This window comes from Bos mutus, unplaced genomic scaffold (assembly GCF_027580195.1).
Source record: "Bos mutus isolate GX-2022 unplaced genomic scaffold, NWIPB_WYAK_1.1 CTG1371, whole genome shotgun sequence".
Classification (NCBI taxonomy): Eukaryota; Metazoa; Chordata; class Mammalia; order Artiodactyla; family Bovidae; genus Bos; species Bos mutus.
Genome location: NW_027218831.1, coordinates 1 through 10,739, shown reverse-complemented (window position 1 = coordinate 10,739; position 10,739 = coordinate 1). Strand labels below are relative to the sequence as shown.

Sequence of the window (10,739 nt, the reverse complement as noted above, 5' to 3'; positions counted from 1 at the left end):
TTCCAAATTTGCTGACATATTATGTGCAGCATTTTAACAGCAGTATCTTTTAGTAATTTAGATAGCTCAGGTTGAATGTCATCAGCTCCACTAACTTTTTTCACAGGAGTATTTCCTAAGGCCTACTTGATTGCACACTCTAGGATGTCTGGCTCTAGTCTTGTTGAGTAAACCTCCGTTGTGTGGAGACAGTCTGGTCCTTGACTTCTAATTGTTAGTAGGAGTAGAATGCAGGTGTATGGGGTAATTGAAGGAAGTCAAGACCAAGATTTCCACCCAAACACACTCCTCCCAGTGAAACACTCTTCCATTCAACATCAAATACTTACAATCAACATGATAAACGAAAATTCTTTGCCTTACTCCTGTGACTTGTTTTTTTACACATTCTCCGTCTGACCTTAAAGACAAAATATGTTCAAGTTGTGTTATTAAAATGGCAAAATTCAGTATATAATTAGAATTTCTTTTTGTATCACACCCCAGGTTGTGCTTGTGTCACGTTACTGCCTGTGAACAATGTGAACAAAGAGAAGAAATATGTTGTCTAAGATCAAGCGACTATGCGGTGACTAGGATGGTTTCTCTACACGTTAGATCTGACTAGTGGTTGCAAAGATAAACCTCAAATACAATATAGGCCTTGTTTAAAGCCAGTACACATGGAGACGTCTAGAATTTTAGGAAAGCCTAATAAGAATGAGCCTTTCCTTTATTTAGTTTCTGGAAACTGAGAGGAATAGCCATCATCACAGACCTTGGGCATTCTCTCAAAATCCTGGGAGTGATTCATTAGAGAATGTGAGAAGCTAATATCACCAAGAGTTACAAGAAAATTTGTAATTTTCTCAAAAGGCACACTCTTTATCTATCACAACACCATATAAGGATTAAGCTTTAAAGACACATCTATGTATGTATACACATTGACACACACACACACAAGCAAAAACACAAGTACACGTGATATGCTTATATGATATAAGGAAATTATACATATATAATATATGTTAAGTATATATTGTCTTATGTATAGCCCACCAAGCTCCTCCATCCATGGGATTCTCCAGACAAGAATACTGGAGTGGGTTGCCATTTCCTTCTCCAGGGGATGGATCTTCCCCACCCAGGGATCAAACCCAGGTCTCCCGCATTGCAAGCAGATGCTTTAACCTCTGAGCCACCAGGGAAGCCCCTCGTATATATTGTCAGCTACGTAACAGAAGAATTTGGGTGACTTCTTATATTGTCCTCTGTGCATGTATGTGAAAAAAAAAAAAAGAGATTATATTTGGCACATAGAATGCACAGGAAACAAATATTAAAATGGAAATAACTCAACAAGAATTGGGTTAATTTTTGAACAGACTCCTTGTAAAGGAACATCCACAGTCATTTGAGTTTACTGTTATCAGTCTTTAGGGAAATACACTGAAGTGACTGAAAAGAATTATAAGGCGGGAACAAAACAGTTTTCCAAAAGCTGCAAATATACAAAATTTTATCTATGCAAACCAAGCCCTTTCATGTGGTTGAAAACCACAGCTCCCTGTATATGTGGACACAAAGTTAAATTTTAAAAACATTGTGCTGACTGAGAGAAACCAGAGAAAATGATGCAGAGTGCATAACTTTGTCGTCTGAAGATCCAGAAAAGGTGAGGATAAGCTGGTCAGTTCTTACCTGTTGCCCGAGGAGAAGATGTTGAATAATGAGAGATGAAAAGGAGCTGTGATGGAGCTCATTATTATATATATATAATATATATCACTCCTTTTATATATATATATATAGTATATATATTTAATCCTAATGTGTAGTATTGACTGTGCTGGGTCTTCGTTGCTATGCAGGTTCTTCTCCAGTTGTGGTGAGCGAGGGCTAGTCTGGAGTTCCAGCGCTCAGGCTTCTCACTCTGGCAGCTTCTTTTGTGCAGCATGGGCTCTGGAACGCACGCTCCAGAGCACAGGCTCAGTAGCTGTGTCACAGATGCCTGGTCTCTCCGCAGCATGGGGGATCTTCCAGAGACGCAACTTGCGTCTCCTGCATTGGCAGGCGGATTCTTAACCGCGAGCCACCATGGAAGCCCAGAATTCTATATCTCGACTGTGGAGCTCATGGAACAGTTGTGGATATGTGAAAGCTCATTGAATAAAGACCTCGACAAAGGTCAGATTAAACATAAATACACTTCAGTAATGCCGATTTCAGAAAGGGTGGTCGCGTGAAAAGTTAAACACAGGGCACGAAAATTGTAAAGACGGCAGAGGACGATAATAGGTGTTCTTAAAATATTGTGACAACACACGTGCATATGTGTGTGTGTGGGATATATATCTGTGTGTTTGTGTGAGTCTGTATCTGTATGTGTGGTTATACTTTGACTGTATGTATACTATCTCGGCTCAGTGGTAAAGAATCTTCCTGCAATGCAGGGAGACCAGGGTCCCATCTTGGGGTCAGGAAAATCCCCTTGGAGAAGGGAATAGCAACCCACTCCAGAATTCTTTCAGGGAGAAATCCATGTTCTTTACCCCTACTACCAGCTGGGATTCTCATTTGGGGCTGTGAGGACTTCAGTGAATTCAGTGGTGATGAAATATCTCGTGAGGACGCCCCACAGAGCAGAGCTCACTGTGCGCTCTCTCAGTACCCTCAGTTCTGGGCTCGGTGGGAACCATCTCTTACAAACTCTGCAGGAAGGGTTCAAGCCCCTGGTTGGTTCCAGGACACAAGCCTCTTCCCCCTGCCGAGTCCCTCTTTCCTTTAATGAGTGGATGCCAGTGGAGCTTCTGGAACTCCCACCGTCTTCCAAGCAAAGACACCAGGACTTCCCCTGGAGGCTCACAAGTGAACTGCCCCCACCCCAGCTCGGAGACCCTGCTCATCCACAACTCATGGCATTACGCTCTCAACATTGTCCAGAGAGTTCCCTGCAGATGGAGAAGCCACACCATCCCTCTAGACTCAAGAGCTTATAGGTTTATTTTTTCCTTCAGGGTGACTTTTACTTACTTGACATAAAAGTCGAGGTCAACTGTGTTATTTGCATGAAACTCAATATGACGTACGTACGCGTGGAATGGCCCACCCTCAGTGATCTTGTCTTTGTTACTGGCTGCAATGTAATGGGTTTTCCATTCCCCTGAAAACTAAAATCAAATTCCTGTGAGGAAGCTTCAGCCATCTCTGGAAATTCTACCAACATCATCCCTCAGGAGTTTCCTTGTCCTTTCACTTGGGCAGAAGTTACCTATCTTTATGGACACAGCCCTAGGTATAAAATCATGTGAAAACTCAACTCACATAAAGGAAGGACTGAGGTATTACTGGGATAGCTTGAGCTGTGTAAAGGAAGGAGCTGAGGCATTACTGAGATAGCTTGAGCTGTCTTGTCAAATGCAAGAGCCCTAGTCCAACAGCCGTGAGATCTTCTGTTTTACAAGAGCAGTGAACAGGCACGAGAGCCAATGAATAGGTGGCAGAGATGATACGGAGGCCATGCAGAACAGGTATAGAGCCAGTGAATGGAACAACTTTGAGTTGCAGGGAGATGGCCAGACTTAGGGATCCACATGACCAAATCCTGAAAACGGACATGCACACACGTCTACCCCAAGACCTCCTCCCAGCTTGCACCACCCCTGGTACCGGTTTGAGAAGTAGCTGAGCTTCACTGTGGCCTGCATAAAGCAGACCAAGGACAACACTGAGCAGCAGAACCTTCATCTCGCTGTCTCTTCTTCTGTAGAGGCTGAGGGTGTCCCAGTGGTTGGAGAGGATGTGAAACCGGTGCCTCTTTTGTAGCCTGCATCTGTTGGCGTGATGCATCACGAACCAATGGTTGTTCCTCAAACAACCAAAGTCACACGGATGCCATCTTCAGTTTCCTGGTTGGTAGAGATAAGCTTTTCTCGCACTCTGTCATTTTAATAATGAGATTAATCTTAAAAGAATCTTTTGTAGATCTGGTATTTTGTCATTTTCATAATGAGATTTGTTTCAAGAGAGGCTTATGAATAAGTGAGAAATCACAGAACACGTGTGAAAATTTCAAAGTCAGGAATATTTACTTTATATCCGGAGATCCAAAATGGGATGAGCTGTCCAAGGCACATACTGCCTGCAGCCTCCCACTCCCCGCGTTGCTCACTTAACAGAGGAGAGTGTTTAAAATTTATTATGTAAAAGTAAATATTGACTGTGTGCATTAGCCAAGGAAAATCTGTTTTGTAAGTGAACCTTTGAAAGTCTCCTGTTTCTCAAAAGTGAGGAGCATGTCAGCACAAAGCATCCCACAGTGGGCTTTTTCTTCCTAGTTTCTAAGAGGAAGAGCCATTCAAATGTCCTTAACCTTATTTGAAGAAGGGATGTCAACAATTCATTTTCATTACCCCTTTTCCGAACACCTTTTAACCACCTAATCTCTCATGCGGTAATTACTCAGTAACTCTGTGGTTTCTCTGGGTGCGTGAACAAGCAGGATAGTAGTTCTTGTAATTTTTAGAATTTAAATGGGAAAAGTAAATTTCCTGACTCCATATTTCTAGTTCTTTTCCTAGCTTCATATGAAAGAATCTATTGTTTTGTATTTTTAATCAAATTTTTACTTATGTTCATCTTCATTGATAGTGATTTATCAAGTAAATACATTAAAAGATGTGATATTTTCTGAGTGCAGAAATGAAGAAACAGTGAGTTTCCCAAGTCAGCTGAGGGACAATCCCTGGAGGGCTCACCCAGTACTGGCTGCTCCTGAGACAAATCAGAGCTCAGAGTCCTATGCTTAGATTCAACCTTGTCTCAAGAATGTCTTCGGCTCACTTCTTCAGTTGATCCTTTCCATCTTTCCGTGGAACAACAGTATTATCTTTTGTTTCGTCTTCCTTCTTTTCTTTTGGTTGCCATGTCATTTTTTCTCTTTCGTTCACACATCCCTCTGTATCATATCCTGTTGTAGTTTTTGGCTGTGAAATCTGGGCGATTGAAGGCTTTCCTGTCTCAAAAGACCCTGAAATGATTGCCTCTCTTTGGTGTTCGATCCAGATGATAATTTTTTTTTTTTTTTTTTTTTTATTTTATTTTATTTGATAATTTGTTTTTTTGTCTGTCTCTTTTGGCTGCACCCAGCAGCACGCAGGTTCTTAGTTGTCCAACCAGGAATAGAACCTGTACCCAGCGAAGCGGAAGTGCAGGATCCTAACCACTGGACCACCAGGAAGGTCTCTGAATCAGATCATTTCCAGCAGGGATGTGGTCCCAGCTAGCACCGCTTATCTGCCCGTCAACACTCTTCCATGTCAACCTCTGCACTTCCAGCATTTTCAGGTCTTTCTTTCGGGTTCCCACCAACACGTGTCCCCTCGGAATGTATCCTAAGACCATCGCGCCTTAGGAAGGCCTCACTGTCTGCCAGTCCAGGGGACATTAATCTTCAGTTGCTCTGACGAGTTTTTCACAACAGTTGTGAAAATCCTGCCGTCTCCCATTCATCTCACGCTCTCCTTCCCTCACTGTGTTCCCGAGCCTGTTCTCTGCATCTGTGTCTCCACTCCTTCCCTGCCACGTTGCTCAGAAGTTCATGCCACACAGGGAGCCCAGCCATGCGCTCTACGACAACCTAGAGGGGGCGGGATAGAGCAAGTGGAGCGGCTCAAAGCAGAGGTGATGTGAGGACAGTTGTGATGCTTAGCTTGCCGCACGCAAGGTGTGAAGAGAACATGGCAAAGCAATTCTCCAACTAAAAAATAAACTAAAAAAAACACAAAATTGCCACTTGCAAGGGAATTCATTAAAAAAAAAAGAAATCCTATTGTTTTGTACCAAAAGGAAGTCATACAGCCTTTAATACAAACTATGTCACGAATCGTGGTCAAAATGCAGATAATGTAATGATAAATAAAAAGACAACCATCTCACTCAAATGTTAACTCAGCAACCACTCAAAAATAACGCTAAAGCTAGGCTTGCTATGTCTCCTTCTTGAATTTATCCACGTTTCTGTAACTAGGAAGCCTCTCTCTCCCAGTTTATTAATTTTGTCTTGCTTGTCTGTTTTCTCTGTTAGCACTGATTTTACATCTTAGACTGCACAACTCCTGTCTAAAACAGTGAAAGGAGGCTATTGAGCTTGGCTACCCAACTCTGCGTTCCCTCTAGCACTCATGAGCAAGGTTCCAATGCAATTAGAATTTAATATGACATAATAAACCACAAGCTCACGTTTTTTCAAAGAAAACAATTGCATATGTAGCTTATATTATAAAAACATGTTTTTTAATATATATTTATTTCCAGGTTTATTTATTTGTTTCAGGTCTTAGTTGCAGCACATGGAATCTTTGTTTCATTATGGCCAGTTTTTAGTTATGGCGCATGGACTCTCTAGCTCTATGACCAACAGGCCAATGAATCCGAGAGATGAGGTATTGAGGCAAGGAATATGACTTGATTCAGAAAGCTGGCTAACCGAGAAGATGACAGGCTAATGTCCCCAAGTAATCATCTTGTCAGGGTCCGGATGCCTGGTTCTTATACAGAGCCAGATGGAGAGAAGTAATGAGAGACTCAAGTCAAAAGACAGAACAGAGAGCAAGAGATAGTGAGGAAGGAAAGTCAAAAGGGTCTTCAGTCTTGTAAAACATCTCTCCCAAGGGCCGATCTTTGGAAGGGGTGTGTTCATCTCTTCCTTTCATTGGTGGGAAAGGTCAGATCGTCTCCCTGTGAGCTGAACACAGGCACTTTAGTTTAACAGCCAGTCAGAGGGGCGTGGTCCTCTGAGGCAGGCCATTACGTAGGACTATGATAGCAACGGCAAGGAAAAGCAGGTCAAAGGAAACAGTCCCAACAGGGAGTCAGAGCCGGTTCTTCTCTACGACAATTTCCCACATCTTTGTCCACTCCATAAGTCTTGTTGAAAAACGACTGTCCTGCTTTATCAGATTTCTCTTTCTGGGGGTGTCTCCCATTGCTGCTTAGTGTTAATGTGTCTTCTCTTGGTTCCTCTTTGTAAAGGGTCTAGAAGTCTAGACTTAGACTGCTTCAAACCCAGAAGGCAGCATCTCCAGTTGTGGAAGCATCTCAAGGTGTGTATGCGAAGACTGAAAAGCCGTGGCTTATTGAAATGATTTCCTTGGTCTGTTGCTCAGCCATCTGGGCGCCTGTAATCCTGCTTTCTCAGCATTTCCTCAGGGTTCACCATATGCAGTGACTGAAGTCTGGTGACTTCTAAGAGGCAGGTATTCCTCTTCCTCAGGGCTCGTTGGCTCATGTTCAGTTCAGTTCAGTCACTCAGTTGTTTTCGACTCTTTGCGACCCCATGGGTTGCACTTGGAGGGCTGCAATTGCTGGTTCCATTTCTCAGGTTCCCCTCTCGGTCATGAATGTGACCAACGTCTGCTGGACACTTTCCGATCAACTTTTGTCCCACTGTGTTGAGAGTCTCATTTCAGTGATTTTGTTTGTTTGTTTGTTTGTTTTTGTCCAGTCCAGTCACATATTCTTTTTAAGCCACTACAGGTGTTATGCTTTGTACCAGGGCCAGCAGTAATTTTAAAAATCCCTGGATTGTCTCTAACTATAATCCAGGAGCCATTTTCCCATGTAGCTTCTTCCCATACCTAGAATCACACTGTCCAATTGTTTTATGTTATACCTGTGATTTTCTCAAAATGTTTAGCCACAGAGGTATTTTGGATGTCCGATTACATATTGGTTACTGCAAGAGACAACAACCTTTATAAATTAGACAGTATATAAGTCATGAAGCTAGTAACATAGAGAGTGATGTAGTTTAGCAGAGAAACAGGAGGCATGATTGGAAAACAAAGAACAAAGTTAAACAATGGTTCGTATAACTAGTTTTAATCCAGTTGCAATAATCAAGTGACCCAAGGAGGCATAACTGATTTAATGAGCTATCTGCAGTTTCATTGTACTGGCCACGCACATTTTTACATGGCTTAATGGTTGAGACAAGCCTATACTGGCAGAATCAACTAGGTAGAGAGAAAAAGATAAATGTTTCCGTTTTACTCACAAAAGTTATAATTTACCAAGGTAGTATTCAGTTCAGTTCAGTCGCTCAGTCATGTCCAACTCTTTGCAACCCCATAAATTTGGCAGCACGCCAGGCCTCCCTGTTCATCACCATCTCCCAGAGTTCACTCAAACTCATGTCTATCGAATCGGTGATGCCATCCAGCCATCTCATCCTCTGTCATCCCCTTCTCCTCCTGCCCCCAATCCCTGCCAGCGTCAGAATATTTTCCAATGAGTCACGTCTTTGCATGAGGTGGCCAAAGTACTGGAGTTTCAGCTTTAGCATCATTCCTTCCAAAGAACACCCAGGGTTGATCTTCTTTAGAATGGACTGGTTGGATCTCCTTGCAGTCCAAGGGACTCTCAAGAGTCTTCTCCAACACCACAGCTAAAAAGCATCCATTTTTCGGCGCTCAGCCAGCTTTCTTCACAGTCCAACTCTCGCATTCATACATGACCACAGGAAAAACCATAGCCTTGACTAGACAGACCTTTATTAGCAAAGTAATGTCTCTGCTTTTCAATATGCTATCTAGGTTGGTCAAAACTTTTTTTCCAAGGAGTAAACATCTTTTAATTTCATGGCTGCAGTCACCATCTGCAGTGATTTTGGAGTATAAGTCATAATTACTTTAAGAGAAGATTTTGCTTACACCTGGAAAATACAGATTTAAACCAGTAATTTCTTATATAGAAATCATAAAATTTATGACCATATGTACTAGTTCACTCAGGTCTCTGTAAGTTATTCTTTATGTTAACAGCTTTATGAAGCCTTCAGGTTTCCCATCAGAATTCTTTCATAATCTTTTTTACTCAGTTCAGCATTATGGTCTGAATGTCAGAATCTTGTGTTTATCCAAAATCCTTTGTTTATCACTGTCCTTGAAAGCATTTCTCCAAAGGCATAAGAGTGAAGCAATAGCTGTCTATAATGAGAAAAGACTTCAGAAGTCAAGTTTAAATCTGATTACAAGGTAATTGACAAACCAATCCAGTTACTGCTATAACCTACAACACTTTCAGATAATAACTAGAATTATGACTAATAATATTCTACCGGAACATATCAGATTTTTAGGAATTCCATATAATCTCTAGACTATCTTTATCATTTACAATATAACTTAAGGTTTATTACTAATCTGAAAACACCTCCCATGCAGTTTAACATATCAAGTGAACCTAATCAGGTCAATATCTTCCTTTGGGATGTTTTGGGAGCCGTTTGAATCATCCCAAAGTTAGATAGAGGTAATTTGATTTGAGAATTTTGTCAAAAGAACTTTCAGAAAAAAAAAAGATTTTAAAACACAACAGGCTCATAGGTCTCTGTGAAAGAAGTTATTTACTAAGCCAAAGTGATAATAAAAAGTTCAAAGGCAAATACAGAACAGATCACTTAAAACTAAGACAGCAGAAGAGACACTGATGTATAGAACAATCTTATGGACTCTGTGGGAAGGGAGTTCAAACATGCAAAACGAGTTGCCAGTCCAGGTTCGAACAGATGCACTTAAAAGGTAGGGATGGTGTGGGGAGGGAGGAGGGAGGAGGGTTCATTTACCTGTGCTATTCATTTTGATATTTGAAAACTAATATTATTAAAGTTTAAAAAAAAAAAAAAAAGGTAAAAAACTTAACATTTTATAAAAAATTTACAAATTTAACATCTTTGCATCTGCCTTATTTTTTTTAAACAAATTTACATTTTGCATCTGCTTACTTTAAAAGTTCATTTATTGTATTAAACTTGTTTTAAATTTACTCAGTCCTGAGTGATCAAGTGCAACACCCATTTTGGAACCCTTATGCAGAAATCTTTTGTCACGTAACTGTTTCAGCATAATCTTAACTTCTAAGTTGTAGAATATCTCAAGAGATCCTAAAATGTGGAAGACTTTCTAAAAGTTCACTCGAAACTCCTGTTTCATTTGCATACTCTCCTCAAAAGTTTCTTCACATTGACTTACTTTCCTTGCTGACAGATTTGTAAGACATGTGATAAGATTTTATTTAGCTTCTGTTAAACATCGACACAATTCAAATATTATCAGTTCAGTTCAGTCGCCCAGTCATGTTCGACTCTGCGTCCCCATGAACTGCAGCACACCAGGCCTCCCTGTCCTTCACCAACTCCCGGAGTCCACCTAAACCCATGTCCATTGAGTCGGTGATGCCATCCAACCATCTCATCCTCTATCATCGCCTTTTCCTGCTGCCCTCAATCTTTCCCAGCATCTGGATCTTTTCCAATGAGTCAGCTCTTTGCATCAGGTGGCCAAAGGATTGGAATTTCAGCTTCAGTACCAGTCCTTCCATTGAATATGCAGGACGGATTTCCTTTAGGATGGACTGGTTGGATCTCCTTGCAGTCCAAGGGACTCAAGAGTCTTCTCCAACACCACAGTTCAAAAGCATCAATTCTTCACTGTTCAGCTTTCTTTATAGTCCAACTCTCACATTCATCCATGACCACTGGAAAAACCATACTTAAAGTTATATCTAATGTTGATAATCAAGACGGGTCTCTATTAATTAGATCAACAAACTTAAACATTAATACCAGACACTAATTTAATATGGAATATCCCGGTTCACGTGAATGTGACAGTCATTTGGCATAATTTTTTTCTTTTACTTAGAATTGTTTGGTTTGTATGTTTGTGAGCACTTACATTCACTTAATTAAATAGAGC

The 10,739-nt window shown here is 41.0% G+C and overlaps 1 long non-coding RNA gene across 1 annotated transcript; it reads right to left on the bottom strand.

The window, feature by feature from the left end:
• Positions 1 to 326: 326 nt before the first annotated feature.
• On the bottom strand, positions 327 to 3,772 carry LOC138986776 (uncharacterized). The gene is made up of 3 exons (XR_011463433.1): positions 3,652 to 3,772; positions 3,016 to 3,152; positions 327 to 400 (listed from the first exon to the last, which is right to left on the bottom strand). It is a non-coding gene; the product is annotated as an uncharacterized lncRNA (long non-coding RNA).
• Between the last annotated feature and the right edge of the window lie 6,967 nt (positions 3,773 to 10,739).